At 49.5% G+C, this 19,233-nt stretch overlaps 1 protein-coding gene across 1 annotated transcript in view; it reads right to left on the bottom strand.

Moving 5' to 3' along the window:
* Positions 1–19,233, bottom strand: part of MBD5 (methyl-CpG binding domain protein 5) — a 197,567-nt gene that overhangs the window by 106,920 nt on the left and 71,414 nt on the right. The window contains exon 2 of the mRNA XM_039913133.1: positions 2,999–3,106. The gene's annotated coding sequence lies outside the window, so the exon portion shown is untranslated. The remainder of the gene's footprint in view (positions 1–2,998; positions 3,107–19,233) is intronic.

The raw sequence follows: 19,233 nt of genomic DNA, 5'->3' as shown, positions 1-19,233 counted from the left end.
CACAGTAAGCGCTCAATAAATATGACTGAATGAATGAACGGTACAGCATTTGCATTTACTAAATGCCGTTTTTTCTTTTTACAAGCTCTCCCTCCCCTGAGACTATTTACGGTGAGGGAAGCGGCGAGACCTAATGGATAGAGCCCGGGTCTAGGAAGAGGGGCCTGGGTTCTAATGCCGACTCCGCCACTTTGCTGTGTGAACGTGGGCAAGTCGCTTTGATTTCTCTGGGCCTCAGTTACCTCATCTGTCAAATGAGGATCAAGACGGCGAGCTCCACTGTGCAGAGGGAATGAATGTGTCTATCGTTGTACTGTACTCACCCAAGCGCTTAATACAGTGCTCTTCACCCAGTAGGCACTCAATAAATACAACTGAATGAATGAACCTGATTAGCTTGTGTCTACCTCAGCATTTACTATAGTGTCTGGCACATACTAAGTCCTTAACAAATACCATTAAAGGAGAAGAGCATTTTTGTCTGCCGCTTCTTACCCGATTCTTCCTTGCTTTATTCTACCCTGTCACACATAAATGAGAGGATTTTGTGACTGAATTTCTTTAAGAACCAACATTTTGCACTAACTGAGCTAATACTGCAGTAAAGCTATGGCGATGTTTTAGATTATTAGACCTCCCGATTCCAGGAAAGATTCCTTTTACTAAAGGTGACATCTGGAAGAGGTTCTAAACTTCGGACTTAATCGGGCGGCGTCCCGAAAAGGGTAGCACTTTCCACGGTGACTCAACCGCCTAAGTGTTGCTTTGAATTCTGGTTTGGCTAGAAGGCCGTAAATCTGCAGAAGCAAAGATCAAAGCAAAAGGAGATGGGTGGGGCGTTGGGGGTGCTTCTACTTTTGAAGAGTCCTCCTCTCTAATGCTCTTGGAAACCTTCATGAATCAACTGGGGAGCCGGGGAGCTTCTACTGTACATTTTGATGGCTTGTTGGGACGCACCCATCGCGGGACGCTTGTTGACTGCCTCAGCCCCAACTGCGACCCGGATAATATATCAGGCGGGTCACCTCACACCCGGCCTCTGGGATTCTTCACCGACGTACAAACACTTCCCCGATCCACCCTTCGGGCTCCATTTCCCTTCTTAACCTCCCACCAAACAAACTTGAAAAACACTGCCTCACGACCGGACCTTTATGCACCTCCTTTTATGATAAGGATAAATAATATTAATAATAATATCCTCACATCCGCCAAACTAACCCTCTTCCCCTCTTCAAAGCCCTATTGAGAGCTCACCTCCTGCAGGAGGCCTTTCCAGACTGAGCCCCCCTTTCGCTCTGCTTCCCCCCCACCCTCTGCTCTTCTCCCTTCCCCTCCCCAAAGCACTGTGCTCATTTGTATATATTATTTATTACCCTATTTATTTTGTTAATAAAGTGTATAGTTCCTTGATTCTATTTATTTCAATAACATTGTCTTGTTTTTGTTTTGTTCTGTTTTGCTTTGCTATCTCCCCTGTTTAGACTGTGAGCCTGTCATTGGGCACGGATTGTCTCTGTTGCCGAACTGTACATTCTAAGCACTTAGTACAGTGCTCTGCATATAGTAAGCGCTCAATAAATACTACTTGATGATGAATGAATGAATATTCACTGCAGTACTCGCTCGGTGCTGACATTGCACCAACCACTGTCCCAAGAGCTGCGGTGGATCTGAGATCGTCAGGTTGGGTTTTTCAGGTGGCTTCATACGTCCACCTCGTTTATGCTAATGAGGGATCCCGAAAAGGTAGGGTGAGGGCGGGTTTTATTTCGGACAAACTGAATCGCCCGGGGAAAGGGGATTTTCCACCTCTCGGTCCACAACTGCTCATGAGCGTGCCTGGGGTGAAAGATTTTCCGACTAAGAGACAGAGTCCCCGGCTGGTCATGTGGGCTCCTGATTCCCGCAGAGGCATCCGGGAGCTCGGGAGGTTGCGGCCAATGCACGCCGCCTATTTCTGTAGCCCTTTGGTGGTTTTCCTTTGAAGGGCTTGTTTACTGTTCACGTGCAACATTCACTTCAAATAAATGAAATGGCAGCAGCAAAATTTCACTTTAGAGGTACATTCTTTTCTCACCCTGGCAAAAAAATAATAATTCTAAAGGACTGGGGTGCACATATTTTTAACATCGATGACAGTTTTCCCTTTCGAGGAATTTTCTCTCCAGACTTGCTTCTTTTCCTTTTGGGGCTTTATTGAGGAGGACTGTTTTCACGGGAGAACAGTTTTGCTCACATGGCCACCTGTCTATCCTCTCCCAGCGCTTAGTACAGTGCTCTACACACAGCTAGCGCTCAATAAATGCTATTATTTCTACTAGGACTACGTAACGACCAAGTAATCTAGTATTCACGTGGGGGGTCTGGGGTAAAGTGAGGTGCGGTCCTCGCCCTTCCGCTGGAATGGCGGATTGCGGAGGAAATAAGTGCTCATACATTTACCACCGATTAATCGATAAGGCTACGGCAGGCAAACTCACTGTGGGAGACCTAGAGAAGTGGGTGCGTTCTTCTGTGGGAGTCTGTGATCAGACAGGCGGCTGAAGGGTTGAGAGAGGTCGGGTGGTTGCAAAATGCAACGCGCGTTGGGGTGAGAAATTTATTCCGGAGGTAATACATTCTGGGGGGGGACTCGCCTATTTTCTCTCCATTAATTTCCCCAGCGGACCATTTTCACCTCGTCGATTTCTCACTGACGACTGAGTCGTGTGCGGCCAGATCGTCGGAAATCCCTTCATTTCGCCGGGATACGTTTTTTTCCGCCCGTTCGGCCTACCTCCATTTTCGCCGTCCGGACTGCCGTAGCCAGGATCGCCGGCAACAGACCGAACGTGACGTTTCGGGGAAGGAAGGCAGAGTGGAGGAGAGAGAGTCTGTGCCTGACGGAAGTTGACGGGGGTAAGGGGACGAACGGCAGGCGTGGCGGGCGACGGGAATGTCCGGCGGGCCCCGGTTATTTCCCGAATCCGTCCGTGTGGCCGGACTCGTCACCTACCTGGGCTGCCTCAGTAGCGACTTTCAGAGCTCTGGCCCGGGAACGACGGATTCCTCGGCAACTAGTTCACCAATCCAGGAAAGGATAAGTCTCGATGAGCATCTAAAACTGAAACAGAGAGATGAGGGCTCACTTTGAGATTCAGGATATCACTCATTCATTCATTCAGTCGTATTTATTGGGCGCTTTTTGTGCACAGAGCACTGTCCTACACGCTGGGAAGAGTACAATATAACAATAAACAGACACGTTCCCTGCCCGCGACGAGTTTATAGTCTTTTCCTTCTCATTCTCTTATATCTCGGTGCTCCGTGCCTGCTACCACCCAAATCGTTGGCGGGATTAAACGGTGCCGGGGCCCCGGGAGGGCTACTTGCCCTGCCGTGGATTCCAATCTTCGGGGAAGCGGCGTGACCTAATATAAAGAGGCAGAAGACGTGGGTTCCCCTCCCACCACTGCCACTTAACAATACTAACTGCGGTGTTCGTTAAACACTTACTTCACACTAAGCATCGGGGTGGACGTGAGCAAATCAGGTCGGGCACAATCCCTGTCCCTCATGGGGCTCACAGTCTTCATCCCCATTTGACAGATGAGGCAACTGAGGCCCACAGAAGTAACTGAGGCACAGAAGTGACGGGACTTGCCCAAGGTCACCTAGCAGACAAGGGGCGGTGCTGGGGTAAGAAGCCAGGTCCTCCTGATTCTCAGGCCCAGGCTCTATGGGCTAGGCCCTGCCGCTTTCTAGAACAGGCAATCTTCAAAGTCCTGATGGCTGGTTCTTTATTCCTCTTTCTTGGGCCTTTTTCTCACCTTGACCCCCCCCACTGCTGAGTTGACCTTACATGTGGTATGTCAAACCCTGTCTTCTTAGGGTAGGGAGCAGCCTGGATGTACACCAGGTCTTGAGCGATGGCTATACCCTCTGTAATCATGATAAAACCGGGCCTCGTTAAGCGCCTATTACGTACAATGCTCTGCGCTACACGCTGGGGCAGACACAGGACTCGCAATCTACGAGGCGGGCGTCAGCCTGCCTTTCTATCTACAGAGATCTCTGCAAAGTGCTTATAAAGTCACATGCTCTTCTGTCTATTTGCTGCATTTCTAAAACCAGGTCTTTCCATCACTGCCCCATCACCCTGCTGCGGTGAACCCCAACAGTAGCCTCGACTGCAACTTCAAAGCAGAAACTGAATCTCTTCGGTGACTTTTATGGGTTTGAATCTGTGTGACTGTGGGCAAGTCACTTAATTTCTCTGTGCCTCAGTTACCTCATCTGTAAAATGGGGATTAACTGTGAGCATCATGTGGGAAAAGCCAATTACCCTGTATCTACCCCAGCGCTTAGAACAGTGCTCTGCACATAGTAAGCGCTTAACAAATACCAACATTATTATTATTATTATTTTGGAAAGAAGGACTCTCTCCTGCCAGCAGCAGCCTGACAGAGAATCAATCAAATGATCTTTTCTTTTTTGTTTTATGGTATTTGCTAAGTGCTTACTGCGTTTCAGGCAATCTCCTAAGCGCTGAGGTAGAGACAAGCTAATCAGGTTTGGACACAGTCCATGTCCCACGTGGGGCTCACGGTCTTAATTCCCATTTTCCCGATGAGGTCACTGAGGCCCAGAGGGGTGAACCGACTTGCCCAAGGTCACACAGCAGACAAGTGGCGGAGCCGGGATTAGAACATAGGTCCCTTTGGCTCCCGGGTCCGTGTTCTAGCCACTAGGCCGTGCTGCTTTTTGACTTGTTCACGCTCTCCCTCCTTCCTGGATCTCTTCATATCCAATGCACTTTTCCTCTCACCAATCTTAAAAGTTCCTCTGAAATTTCATCTCTTCCAGGCGGTTGTTTCTGAATAATTTCTCATCTCTCCACCTTATATCTCCCCTCCTGCCACTTCCGCTCTTCCCCACCACCTAAGTGTTTAAGCCCTCCCCAACCCCCGCGGCACTTTCGTACGTCTCTTTATATTCCATTACTTCCTCTTCCTGATAATTTATTTTAGGGTCTGTGTCACCCTCTAGATCGTCAGCTCCTTGAGGGTATGGAACGTGTCTTCTAACTCTACCGAACTGTCCCAAGTCCTTAGTTTAATGTTCCGCGCATGGGCGCTCAGGAAATACCACTGATTGAACTGTCTTTAAAAAGACTTTCCAAAAAACCCCGAACAAACTAAAAAATTGCCCTTTAGGCTAAAAGGATCTACAACGTACAGGTCGCCTTTGAAATATGAAAAAGACCCAAATTTGGTAAGCTTCAGCTTGTTTCGTTCGCTGGCCATTTAGCAACAGGAAAATAAACAACGGTCGGATTTTAAACAACTTTAAGATGCCACTCGCGTCGGATCCTCCACGATGCAGAGAAACACAAGTCTGTGGTCCTTTAATTGGAAGAGATGAAGGAGGACAGAAAATGCCCAGGCCATTAGTGAATTCTGTTAGTCTCCTACCTGTCTCAGCAAAAACACGCCATACTATAAACCGAGACAAAAATCTCTCAAATTGCCTTTTCCCAGGTTCACACTCATTCCCCTTCCCGCATAATCAACCCGAAACAATGAAAAATAGACCGCTCGCATTTTAGATTTGAAAACGCTTAGAAGTACACCCAATTTGCTTTCCCGTCAAAACCCACAGGCAAAGCCGGGAGTCCCGAGGTGCTTTCTGAAAGTTCTTTTTTCTGTTAAATACCTGAGGCGATTCCAATCCCAACTAAGACCAAACCTGAAGAGATTCCCCCTCGCTCCTTCCCCCAGTTCCACCGCCGTCCCGTTTGTTTGAACTTCAACGGACGGTAGCGTTTTCATCTCGGCGTCCGGGGCTGGCAGAGCGGGAGTGGAGAACAGGTAAAGGCCAAGGCTGACCTCCTGTTTGGGAAAGACATTGCTCTCGTTTCTGTCTGACCTGCTACTGTGATTACCGCCCCATTTCCGACTGCTGGAAGTCTAGGACGTAAGACTCCCTCTGTCGTTTCTCGGCCGTCTGAGGACCTGCCATTTTTTTTTTTTAATGGTATTTGTTAAGCGCTCACTGTGCGTCAAGCGCTGTTGATGATGGTGTTTGCTGAGTGCTTACTCCGCACTGCTCTAAGCGCTGCGGTAGATACAAGGTAATCAAGTTGGATACAGTCCCTGTCCCACAGTCTTGATCCCCATTTTACAGATGAGGGGACTGAGGCCCAGAGGAGGGAAGTGACTTGCTCCAGGTCACCGGGCAGACAGGTGGCGGAGCCGGGAATAGCTTCCAAGTCCGTCTGAATCCCAGGCCGGGGCTCTAGCCACTAGGCCTGGCGGCTTACATCACCCGCGTTTCTTTTGACCGGTTCCTGCTGGCCACCCCGTTGGCCGCCGCCTCACTTCAGCATCCCATCCGGCGGCTTTATGGCCATCCAGCTGTCCTTCCCTTTCCGCACCCGCCCAGCCCGCGGAGTCCTCGGGTGGCAGTTCGGCTCCATCCGCCACCGTCCGAGACCTCGCCGTCGGTGAACTCGCCTCCCGGGGCCGCGCTGCGGGCGAATTTTACGGGTGAGTGTGAAGTACGGCGAAATCGATGGATCTGCGGCCTGGGGGGAGTCAGACGTGAGGTCTGGGCTGGGACCTGGTTGCCCGGGCACTCAACGGAGGGGGTCACAAGGGGCCAGACCGCAGTCGGGTCCTATGCCCCGGCTGATGCCCGACGTTGGGGGATCTGTTTCGGATCCTGGTTCGTTTGCTTTTCAACTTCTTTGCCCACTGGCAAGGACGGATCTCGGCACCGAACGCCCTCCGAAGACCTCGGGCCGAATGTCGGGAGGCCGTCGGGAACCCTGGGACCGCGTGCCGTCAGGTGGCCGCCGGGGCATCGCGCCCGGTCCTCCGGGCCCTGGCCACGGTCCATCTGGAAGCTCCGGTTTCCACGCGGCGGCTGTGAAATTGTCCTCGACGGGGCCCGCTCTGGGACCGCAGACCCGTTTTGAGGCAGGGGCCTCCTTTCTAGGCCTCACGCTGTTCTCCCACTGATACCTGCCTCAGCTCAGGTCCCAGAGGCATCCCACGGGGACCCTCGTCCCCCAAACGTTACCTCCTCCAAGTCCCGTTTCTCCTGAAACGGAAGCACCGGAAAGAGCATTACCACGACACAGAAACAGACCGGTATTTTCTCCACTCTGTGGCCCGCTCACAAAACCTCTACTGAATCGGGCAGGGAATGTGCCTGTGATGTTGTTATGCTGTACTCTCCCGAGCGCTTAGCATGGTATGCACTCGATCAATACAATTGATTGATTGAACACGGACCCCCGACCCTTTGCGACTCTACTTGGGAGGGTGTTTCGAGGAGGCCGCCGGCAGCCGATAGAAGCTCGGGGAACAGTCGCGAAAACTTGAGAGGAGGAGAATTGACAAAGGACCGGAATCATATTCCAACGCCAGATTCGATATCCGTTTGCAACTGGGGCCACATCTGGAGACCGTCGTTTCACTCCATCGGCGAGCCGGGGGGAACTGGTTGCCTTCGGCCCCCTCCCAGGTCCCTGGGGACACGGGTGACGCTTTGGAGCCGGTGAACTCGGCAACACGAGCCGAGGTGAAGGAAGGCCGAGCCCCGACGATAAAAATATTGGACTCCGAGGCGGGCCGGCGCAATAGCCGCACTGGACAAGGTCAGACCGGCCGCCAACCGGACCGTCTGGTGTGAAACCGGTCGGTTGGCTGCCCCAAGGGCAAACAGTTGATAATCCAGAATTCTCTTATTCCCATAATATTAATGTTGGTATTTGTTAAGCGCTTACTATATGCGCTATATCCTCACTATATCCTCACTATATCCTCACTGTTCTAAGCGCTGGGGGAGATACAGGGTCATCAGGTTGTCCCACGTGAGGCTCACAGTCTTCATCCCCATTTTACAGATGAGGTAACTGAGGCACAGAGAAGTGAAGTGACTTGCCCACAGTCACACAGCTGACAAGTGTCACAAACTATAGTGCCCGTGGCAGCCCCGAGCCTTTCGTCCATCCTGTGTCCCAGTGGTTAGCGCATAGGCCTGGAAGTTAGACGGACCTGGGTTCTAATCCCGGCTCTGCCATGTGTGTGCCGCGTGAACCTGGGCAAATCACTTCACTTCTCTGGGCCTCATCTGTAAAATGGGGATTAAGACTGTGAGCCCCATGTGAGACAGGGACTGTGTTCGAATCTGATAATCCTGTATGTACCCGCAGCGTTCAGAACAGTGCCTGGCCCAGAGTAAGTGCTTAGCAAATACCGTTAAACAACTGAAAGTCCAAGACCGAAGGCCACTGTTTCGTGTTCAGTGATGTGGACGAGGAAGCGGAGGGAGCCTTCCGAGGAAGTCGACATAGTTTGGAAGGTAGACTTCTGCAATTTAAGTTTTTAAAGAGGGGAAGCATTCTCTGTGCCTCTTTCTCCTCCCTCATACCTCCAAACCCTCCCTCACATCCTCCCCTACCAGCCGGAACTCCCTCCCCGCCTTCAAATCCGCCAGACCACGACTCTCCCCATCCTCAAACTGCTTCAGAAATCTCATGCTCTCCCACAGGCCTTATCTGATTTCTTTTCTCTTCTCCCCGAGTTAGGTCACCCTAACTACCACCTGAGCGCTTCTATCAATCAGCGGTATTTACTGAGCGCTTACTGTGTCTAATCAGGAGGGAGACCGGACAATAAATCCTCACTGTACAGATGAGGAAACTAAGGCACAGAGACGTGAAGTGACTTGCCGAACTGAAGTCCTCTGCACCCAAACGGCTACCTTACTGCTACGGGCTCTCGTTATATCCCGGCTAGACCACTGTGTCAGCCTTCTCTCTGATCTCCCTCCTCTCTCGCCCCGTTCCGGTCTATTCTTCACTCCGCTGCCCGGCTCATCTTCCTGCAGAAACGCTCTGGGCGTGTCACTCCCCTTCTTAAACACCTCCAGTGGTTGCCTATCGACCTCCACTCCAAACAAAAACTCCTCACTCTAGGCTTCGAGGCTGTCCATTCCCTTGCCCCTTCCTACCTCTCCTCCCTTCTCTCTTTCTACCGCCCACCCCGCAGGCTCCGCTCCTCCGCCGCCCACCTCCTCGCCGTCCCCCGGTCTCGCCCGTCCCGCCGTCGACCCCCGGGCCGCGTCCTCCCGCGGTCCCGGAACGCCCTCCCTCCTCACCTCCGCCAAACTGATTCTCTTCCCCTCTTCAAAATCCTACTTAAAACTCACCTCCTCCAAGAGACCTTCCCAGACCGAGCTCCCCTTCTCCCTCTACCACCCCCCCTTCACCTCTCCGCAGCTCAACCCTCTTTTCCCCCCATCTCCCTCTGCTCCTCCCCCTCTCCCTTCCCATCCCCTCGGCACCGTACTCGTCCGCTCGACTGTATATATTCTCGTCACCCTATTTATTTTGTTAATGAAATGTACATCGCCTCGATTCTATTTAGTCGCCATCGGTTTTTACGAGACGTTCTTCCCCTCGACTCCATCTATCGCCATCGTTCTCGTCCGTCCGTCTCCCCCGATCAGACCGTAAGCCCGTCAGACGGCAGGGACCGTCTCTATCTGTCGCCGACTCGTTCATTCCAAGCGCTTAGTACAGTGCTCTACACATAGTAAGCGCTCAATTAATACTATTGAATGAATGAAAGTCAGACGGCAGGCCGGGGCGGAGGGGGGTTCAGAAAGAACCCAGGCCCTTTGACTCCTCGGCCGGTGCTGTTTCCACTAGGCTACACGGCTCCTCTAGGCTGACCCCGCGTGATCTTTAAATTTAAACGAAGAAACAAAACCCAGATCTCCGGCATCTGCGTTCCCGACGGCAGCGGAATACGTAGATAGCAAAACATTTTTAGCCAATGCTTGGTTTTCAAGGACTCCAAATTTCTGTCTGTGGAACAGCAGCTCCTAATCGTGCAGTCCATGAGAGATGAATTCTCCCGATTGGCTTTATCGCGGGGAACAGTTTTAGAACGCACATATTTCTGTCGTTGCTCAATCTCGCTCAGACCGTCCTTCTTTATTAGGCAACGATTCCCACTCCCTCTCTGGGGAGGGCCCGTTTTGTTATTTAAGGGTGGGAGTGGCGAACGACCCGGCTCTGTAGTAAGGAGGAGGAAGCCCGAACTCGTCCATCTGATGTGCTCCACTTTGGAATTAAAAACGACGTACACACACACACACACTACCCAAACAAAACCTAAACCCAACCCCGACCACTCCCATGCCCAGAATCGGATCCTCCCCTCTCGCCCACTCTTATAGGCTGCCGGCCAAGTTGTTGTTCCACAAGAAATAGCATTTACGGTCCAAAGGAATTTGAAGTTCCCCCTCAAAAAAAAAGAAAAAGCTGAAAACGACCGGACGGCGCAGAGTTTGAAGCGGTGAAGCATTTTCAATAGAGAATGTGGAAAACGAGCTGAAAAAAAAGAAAAGAGTTCTGTTCCATCCTCGATTTTTCTTCGAAAAGGAGCCGACTGGGTTGTTTGCGTCGGTACTGTTTGATTCTGTTTGAAGCAGCGTGGTTTGGTGGGAAGAGCCCGGAATTGGGAGTCGGAGGCCGTGGGTTCTAATCCTGCCTCCGCCACTTGTCTGCTGTGTGACCTCGGGCAAGACGCTTCACTTCTCTGGCCCTCGGTTCCCTCATCTGTCAAATGGGGATTAAGAGTGTGAGCCCCACGTGGGACAACCCGCTGACCTGGTATCTACCCTAGTGCTAAGAACAGTGTTTGGCGCACAGTAAGCGCTTAACACAAACCAAAATGATGATGATGATTATTATTCTGAATTCCTTTCGGTTTCTTCATCTGAATACGGGATCTTGACAGCTGTGAGCTCTTCATCCGTGGAACGATACGGAATAACTCCATCCTTCTAACAGAACCGGCAATGCCAGCCTGACCGTCCTTCCCCACTAACCCAAGAGCCCCCAGATTCATTCAATCAATCGTATTTATTGAGCGCTTACTGTGTGTGCAGAGCACTGTATTAAGAGCTTCTGCCGAGGTGGCCGGGTAGCTGTAGAGGGTAGGCTGTGTGGGGGGTAGGCTGCTGTGCTCGAGGTTTTCCGGGGATGCCCGGAGCAGGAGGGCCCTGGCTGGTCTGGTCAACACAAAGAAGCACCGTAGCCTAGTGGCTAGAGCCTGGGTTTGGGAGTCAGAACCTAGCTCTGATCCATGTCTGCTGTGTGACCTTGAGCAAGTCACTTCATTTCTCTGGGCCTCTGCCTCCTCGACTATTCATTCAATAGCATTTATTGAGCGTTTACTGTGTGCAGAGCACTGTACTAAGCGCTTGGAATGGACAATTAGGCAACAGATAGAGACAATTCCTGCCCATTGACGGGGTTACAGTCTAATCAGACTATGGGATGGGAATTACGAGCGTGAGCCCCATGTGGGACGGGGACGGGGTCCGACCTGATTAACTTGTATCAAAGAACAGCGCTTGGCACATAATAAGCGCGCAACAAATACCATCATTATGATTAATTCAGTAAGCACTTAACAAGTACCCTTATTATGATGATTATTCATTCATTCAATAGTATTTACTGAGAGCCTTCTGTGCAGCACTGTACTAAACACTTGGGAGAGTCCACTACAACAGTAAACAGACACATTCCCTGCCCACAACGAGCTTACAGTCGAGAGGGGGAGACAGACATTGATATACATGCATAGATAAATCAATTACAGATATTATTACTACGGGGTCTCTGGTGGCAATCGACGTCCTTGCTGGGATGACAGGGAAGAACGGGAAAGCGGCGGGCAAATCCTGAAGGAAATGCTGGGTGATCCCAAACGGTCCTAAAGGGTGTGGGGAGGCTTGAGAGTCAGTTTCCAAGTGAGTTCACAGACCGTTACCAATGATACACCTGACTGCTGCATCGCACTTTCCCAAGCGCTTAGTACAGGGCTCTGCACGCAGTAAGCGCTCAGTAAATACGACCGAATGCATGAATGAATTCATTTTCCTTCCGGAGCTCTCGACGGCTCTCCCTTTTGGAGAGCCACTCGGTAAGCTCACTGAGGGCGGGGAATGTGTCTGTTTATTGCTGTATTGTAATAACAGTAATAACAGAAATGATGGTATTTGTGAAGCGCTTACTATGTGCCAGGCACTGTACTAAGCACTGGGGTGGTTACAAGCAAATCGAGTTGGACCCTGTCCCTGTCTCATGGGGGGCTCACAGTTTCAACCTCCCATTTTACAGCTGAGGTAACTGAGGACCAGAGAAGTGAAGTGACTTGCCCAAAGTCACACAGCAGACAAGTGGCGGAGTCGGGATTAGAACCCATGACCTTCTGACTTCCAGGCCTGTGCTCCATCCATTGTGCCCTGACATCTTGTTCTCTCCCAAGCGCTTAAGCGCATTTGTTAAGCGCTTACTATGTGCCAAACGCTGTTCTAAGCGCTGGGGGAGATACAAGGTCATCAGGGAGTCCCACATAGGCCTCACAGGCTTCATCCCCATTTTACAGATGAGGGAACTGAGGCATAGAGAAGTGAAGTGACTTGCCCGAAGTCACACAGCTGACAAGGCACAGAAGTGGCCACTGATTCCCAAGCCCAGGCTCTTTCCACTAAGCCACAATGCTTCTCCGTGAATAATGAATAATGGTTATTCATTATTATTACCATTATTATTATTACAGTGCTCTGCACTGAGTAAGCACGCAATAAATATGACTGGGTGAACGAATGAGAAGGGAGAACTGGTAAGGAGGGGGTCCGCCTCCGACCCACGGTCAGGACTCTCGGCTTGAGCTACTCTGCTGCAGGCGGGGGCCGGTGGGACGTGTCTTCAAGAGCCCGGGCTTTGGAGTCAGAGGTCATGGGTTCTAATCCCGGCTTCTCCACCTGCCAGCTGTGTGACCATGGGCAAGTCACTTAACTTCTCTGTGCCTCAGTTACCTCATCTGTAAAATGGGGACTAAGACTGTGAGCCTCATGTGGGACGACCTGATTACCCTGTATCTACCCCGAATTGTACAGTGCCTTGATTCTATTTAGTTGCCATTGTTTTTACGAGATGTTCTTCCCCTCGACTCTATTTATCGCCATTGTTCTCGTCTGTCCGTCTCCCCCGATTAGACCGTAAGCCCGTCAAAGGGCAGGGACCGTCTCTATCTGTTGCCGACTCGTTCATTCCAAGCGCTTAGTACAGTGCTCTGCACATAGTAAGCGCTCAATAAATACTATTGAATTGAATTGCTTAGAACAGTGCTCGGTACATAGTAAGCGCTTAACAAATACCACATTATTATTATTATTATTATTATTAAAGCTCTCCTTCCTCGCCCTCCGCTCTCCTCCTCTGTCTCCCCGCTGTACTGTCACCCAAGTTGGAAGATTCCCGCATGGAAGGTTTGGAAGACCCAAATAGGATGTGCGTACTGAGCAGCGATGTGGCCTAGTGGACAGAGCAAGGGCCTGAGAGTCAGAGGACCTGGGTTCCAATCCCGGCTCGGCCAGTTGCCTGCTGCGTGGCCTTGGGCAAGTCGCTTCAATTCTCTGAGCCTCCGTTTCCACAGCTGCAAAATGGGGATTCGATGCCTTTTCTCCCTCCTACTCAGCTGGTGAGCCTCATGTGGAACAGGGACTGTGTCCAGCCTGATTATCTTGTGTCTTCTCCGGCGTTTAAAACAGTATTTGACACAGACTGAATGCTGAATGCTTGGAGAAGCAGTGTGGCTCAGTGGAAAGAGCACGGGCTTTGGAGTCAGAGGTCCTGGGTTCGAATCCCGGCTCGGCCACTTGTCAGCTGTGTGACTTTGGGCAAGTCACTTAACTTCTCGGTGCCTCAGTGACCTCATCTGTAAAATGGGGATTAAGACTGTGAGCCCCACGTGGGACAACCTGATTCCCCTGTGTCTATCCCAGCGCTTAGAACAGTGCTCTGCACATAGTAAGCGCTTAACAAATACCAACATTATTATTAATGAGTCCCCAAATAAAATAATAAATAAATCGGAGTTCCCCAAGAGTGTGCTGTGCACGCTGTACTTCCTGACCTTCATCCTAACTGCAAGCTCATTGTGGCCAATCGATCAATGGCATTTACTGAGTGCTTACCGTGTGCAGAGCACTCTGCCAAGAGCTTGGGGAGGTACACGATAAGAGAGTCGATAAGACATCGCCCACCACGAATCTACCCTCGAGAGAGGGAGACAGACATTAATATACGTAAGTAGGGAACGGGCCCATAGAATCTGTTATATCGTACACACGGTCGTCGCGGGCAAGGGATGTGTCCGTTTATTGTTGTACGGTACCGTTCCGAGCGCTTAGTACAGTGCTCCGCACACAGTAAGCGCTCAACAAATATGACTGGCTGACTGATGTGACTCTTCATTGGCTCTCAATGAATGTTTATTAGAATAAAAGCAGCTGCCAGGACTCAGATGGAAACGTGGGGAAAGGTGCTTTTCCAGAACTGTGACGAGAAGTGCGTTTTTACTCTAGGTGTTCAAAATAACTGTGGTAACCGTCTTGTTTTGGTCTTATTCTTCGGACATTCGACTTAACGGAATATCTGGGGAAGGAACTACGAGGAATGTTTGAATAATGAACTGTACCTACCAAAGACTTTCCTCTCCAAGACATGTTTCGGAATGTATTAACGCCAATGGACTTTAGGTCAAGACCAAAGGAAAAAAAAACTCACCAAGAAGAACTACATAGAGCAAAATCCTTATTTTTTTTTTTTTCATCTGTGATCCGATTTCATCAGAAATGGAACGAAAAAGTTTGGAAGTCTGGGAGGCAATCATCAAAGAACGAAAGAACGGCAAAGTTTTCTTTGCAATTGCTAGGTCTTTCACACACAATTTTGACAAAATCGGTTTCCAAGGATCCCTTCGAATAAAATATTTACCGAGTAGGATTCGAGCAACAAATTGTTTCCTCATACAGAGCACAGAAATCCAATCCCACACGGCACAAGACACGACAGTAGAAGACCTTGACTCGCTAGACTCCCTTTAGACTGGAAGCTCACTGTGGGCAGGAAACGGGTCTGTCATCCTGTACTATACTGTACTCTCCGAAGCGATTAGTACAGTGCTCTGCGCACGGTAAGGAGGCAATAAATATGACTGACTGACTAAACTGACTAGAAGCAACGTGGCTCAGTGGAAAGAGCCCAGGCTTGGGAGTCAGAGGTCATGGGTCCGTATCCCAGTTCTGCCACTTGGCAGCTGTGTGACTGTGGGTGAGTCACTTCTCTGTACCTCAGTTTCCTCATCTGTAAAATGGGGATTAAGACTGGGAGCCTCACGTGGGACAATCTCATTACCCTGTATCTACCCCAGCGCTTAGAACAGTGCTCTGCACATAGTAAATGCTTAACAAATACCAACATTATTATTATTATTATTATTACTCCCGACTGCCGCTTGTCTGCTGGGTGACCTTGGGCAAGTCCTTTCACTTTGCCGTGCCTCGGTTTCCTCAACTGTAAAATGGGGATTTAATACTTATTCTCCCGCCTGCTTAGTCTGGGAGCCCCAGTAGGGCAGGGACTCTGTCTGATCTGATTAACTTCTATCTACTCCAGAGCTCAGAACAGTCTTGACATATAGTAAGTGCTTAAAAAATACCATTAAAAAATAGCATTTTCTCTCCAAACGCTTTGATTCTTTCTCTGCCAAAGGGGCACCACTTTCTGACAGATTGGGATCCCAATACATAGTGTGCATGATTGCAGAAATCTACCCTGACAAGCAAAGTCCAATCGATCAATCAACAGTATTTACTGAGTGCTAATTCTTGGCAGAGCTTGGGAGAGTACGACAAGTGTAGGAGACATTAATTAATGAATGATAATTGATTCATTCATTCAATAGTATTTATTGAGCGCTTACTATGTGCAGGGCACTGTACTAAGCGCTTGGAATGTACAAATCGGTAACAGATAGAGACGGTCCCTGCCCTATGACGGGCTTACAGTCTAATCGGGGGAGACGGACGGACAAAAACAATAGCAATAAATAGAATCGAGGGGATGAACATCTCATTAAAACAATAGCAAATAAATAGAATCAAGGTGATGTATATCTCATTAACAAAATAATAGAATAATGGTATCTGTTAAGTGCTTACTATGTGCCAAGCACTGTTCTAAGCACTGGGGTAGATACAGGGCAATCAGGTTATCCTATGGGGGGGGGGGCTCCCAGTCTTAATCCCCATTTTACAGATGAGGTAACTGAGGCCCCGAGAAGTGAAGTGACTTGTCCAAAGTCATACAGTTGACAAGTGGCGGAGGTGGGATTAGAACCCACGACCTCTGACTCCCAAGCCCACGCTCTTGCCACTAAGCCACGCTGCTTCTCTGTACTGAGAGCTGAGGTAGATCCAAGCTGGACACGGTCCCCGTCCCACGTGAGGCTCACGACCTTAATCCCCATTTTACAGATGAGGTCACTGAGGCACAGAGAAGTGAAGTGACTTGCGTGAGGTCACACAGGAGGCAGGATTAGAACCCAGGTCCTCTGACTCCAAGGCCTGGGCTCTTGACGCCAGGCCACGCTTCTTCTTGCGCCCTGCCTTCAAGGATCTTACCCTCTAGCCGATGGGAAATATTAACCGACAAACACCAGAACAGCTCCAGTCAAGTGGAGAATTATATCATATATCAGGAGAAATATATCATCAAGTCAATTTAAAATTTATATCCATTTCAATTATATCATTTTTAATTTAAAGAAGGCTCAAGCCTGCAATGGCTTATGCTTCACCTTGGTCGGATGCGTAAATCTGCTAGTAACAGGAGGCTGACAATGCCTCCTAACAGTTAAAAGTTCTCAGTGTGGCATTATGAAAAAAAAAATCAACGAATTAGCGAGCGCAGCTCCATTTTAAATCTCAGGCCTGTTTCTGGGAAACAAAGCTTCATCTATCTGAAAATTGACTTCTGTTGAGCCTGAAAGTCTCCATATAATATAGGAAAAGCTGAGGAATACTGATATTTCAAGAAAATTCACCGATAATGGAACTAAAGTTAATGAAACATCTGTGATGTGCTTGCTCCAAGTCATAGCTGAAGGCAGTGCTAAAATAGGAAGAGAACGGCTTCACGACCACTTTTAGCAAAATACAAATATGCAGCATGCATTCCTTTGCCAACACGGTATAGAGCACATATGCTGCACCCCGATACGCTTCAAGAGTAAACATTCTGGGATCTACTTTATCTATTAATTCATGACGGTTTACAGCCATATTCTTCCAAAATTTAAAATGATCGCATTAGGGGCGAATAGTAAGCGAGCCAAATTTAAATCGGTGATTTTTTTTTTTTTTTGGATCTGTCATAATGATGCTAATGCTAATGCCATTTATTAAGCACTTACTATGTGTCAAGTATTGTCCTGGGGGCTGGGGTAGATACAAGTTAATCAAACTGGACGAAGTCCCTTCTCACAGGGGGTTCACAGTTGAAGTAGGGGCACGAATGGGTGTTGATTCCCCATTTTATAGCTGAGGAAACTGAGGCCCAGAGAAGTGAAGTGACTCACTCAAGGTCACACAGCAGGAAGAAGGCAGAGCCGGGAGTAGAAGCCAGGTTCTCTGACTCCCAGGACTTAGCCTGGGAGCCCTTTGTGCCCGCCCAGATTAATTTGCATCCCTAGAACTTAGAACAGTGCTTGGCACATAGTAAGCACTTAACAAGAAGCATTTTATCACTATTATTATTCTCTATGGTGATTTGTCTCTCTGCTCTGAAAAACGCCATTTTCGATCCACTTTGAAACATATCCTCTTTTATATTATTAGCTATTCCCCAGCAGAATGATTTGGCTAAGAAGGAGCCATAATTTCAGGGGGGTGAAAATATTGCTTCTAAATATCTTAAAAAAAGTGGGGACAAGATTGAAACTTCGGCTTTCTATTTTGCCTCGAGAGCCCTAGAATTCAGGCAGCAGTGACGCCGGGCCAATTCCTTGCCTCCAACACGGAGTACTCTCACGTCTTTTGACCCCACTCAAATAACATCCCGCCACTGACCTCTCACCCCGTCCTGCCTCTGGCCTGGAACGTCCTCCCTCCTCGTAATAATAATAATGTTGGTATTTGTTAAGCGCTTACTATGTGCAGAGCACTGTTCTAAGCGCTGGGGTGGATACAGGGTCATCAGGTTGTCCCACGGGAGGCTCACAGTTAATCTCCATTTTACAGATGAGGTAACTGAGGCACAGAGAAGTGAAGTGACTCGCCCACAGTCACACAGCTGACAAGTGGTAGAGCCGGGAATCGAACCCCTGACCCCTGACCCCGAAGCCCAGGCTCTTTCCACTGAGCCACGCTGCTTCCCAACCGAAAGGCAATTCTTCTCCTCACTTAAAAGCCTTATCGAAGGCCCATCTCCTCCAAGAGGCCTTCCCTGACTAAGCCCTCCTTTCCTCTTATCCCTCTTCCTTCTGCGTCACCCTGACTCGCTCCCTTTAATGATCTCTCCCCGCCCCCGGCACCACAGCATTTTCAGGAGAAGCAGCGTGGCTCAGTGGAAAGAGCACGGGCTTTGGAGTCAGGGCTCATGAGTTCGAATCCCAGCTCTGCCACTTGTCGGCTGTGTGACTGTGGGCAAGTCACTTAACTTCTCCGTGCCTCAGTTCCCTCATCTGTAAAATGGGGATTAAGACTGTGAGCCCCACGTGGGACAACCTGATTCCCCTATGTCTACCCCAGCGCTTAGAACAGTGCTCGGCACATAGTAAGCGCTTAACAAATACCAACATTATATATTAAATATATCGATTTATATTACCGTGTCTCTCTCCCCGTGTAGACTGTAAGCTCACTGTGGGCAGGGAACGTGTTTTTTTTATCTTCTTATACTGTACTATGCCAAGCGCTTCGTACAGTGCTCTGCACACAGTGAGTGCTCAATGAATACGATTGACCGCCTGTCACTCTAATTCTACCGCCATTTAATCGTAGCCACTGAATTGATCCAGTTTCTTTCTTTTGGACCGTGACCCTCCACTCTTTCGGGGAATATGTCAATCGATATCACGTGTGCTTTGCTCCGTCTCTTCCCAGTGTCTCCTCTCGTTGTACCTGCTGAAGGTAGGCCCCAAATAAGTGATAAATAAGCGGGAGGCCGGAGGTCTATTATCGGAAATTCCCAACACGGGCAAAGGAGGTTGAGAGATCCAGTCAACGTCCTCGTGGCATTACTTTAGGAGGCTGCCCTCGACACAGACAGACCCGACCCCTGAGAAGATTGAGTCAGGGCGGCTTTAACCCTG

The sequence above is a fragment of the Ornithorhynchus anatinus genome, chromosome 9 (genome assembly GCF_004115215.2).
Source record: "Ornithorhynchus anatinus isolate Pmale09 chromosome 9, mOrnAna1.pri.v4, whole genome shotgun sequence".
Classification (NCBI taxonomy): Eukaryota; Metazoa; Chordata; class Mammalia; order Monotremata; family Ornithorhynchidae; genus Ornithorhynchus; species Ornithorhynchus anatinus.
The sequence above is the reverse complement of the archived record's forward strand: the minus strand, read 5'-3'. Positions and strand labels throughout refer to the sequence as shown.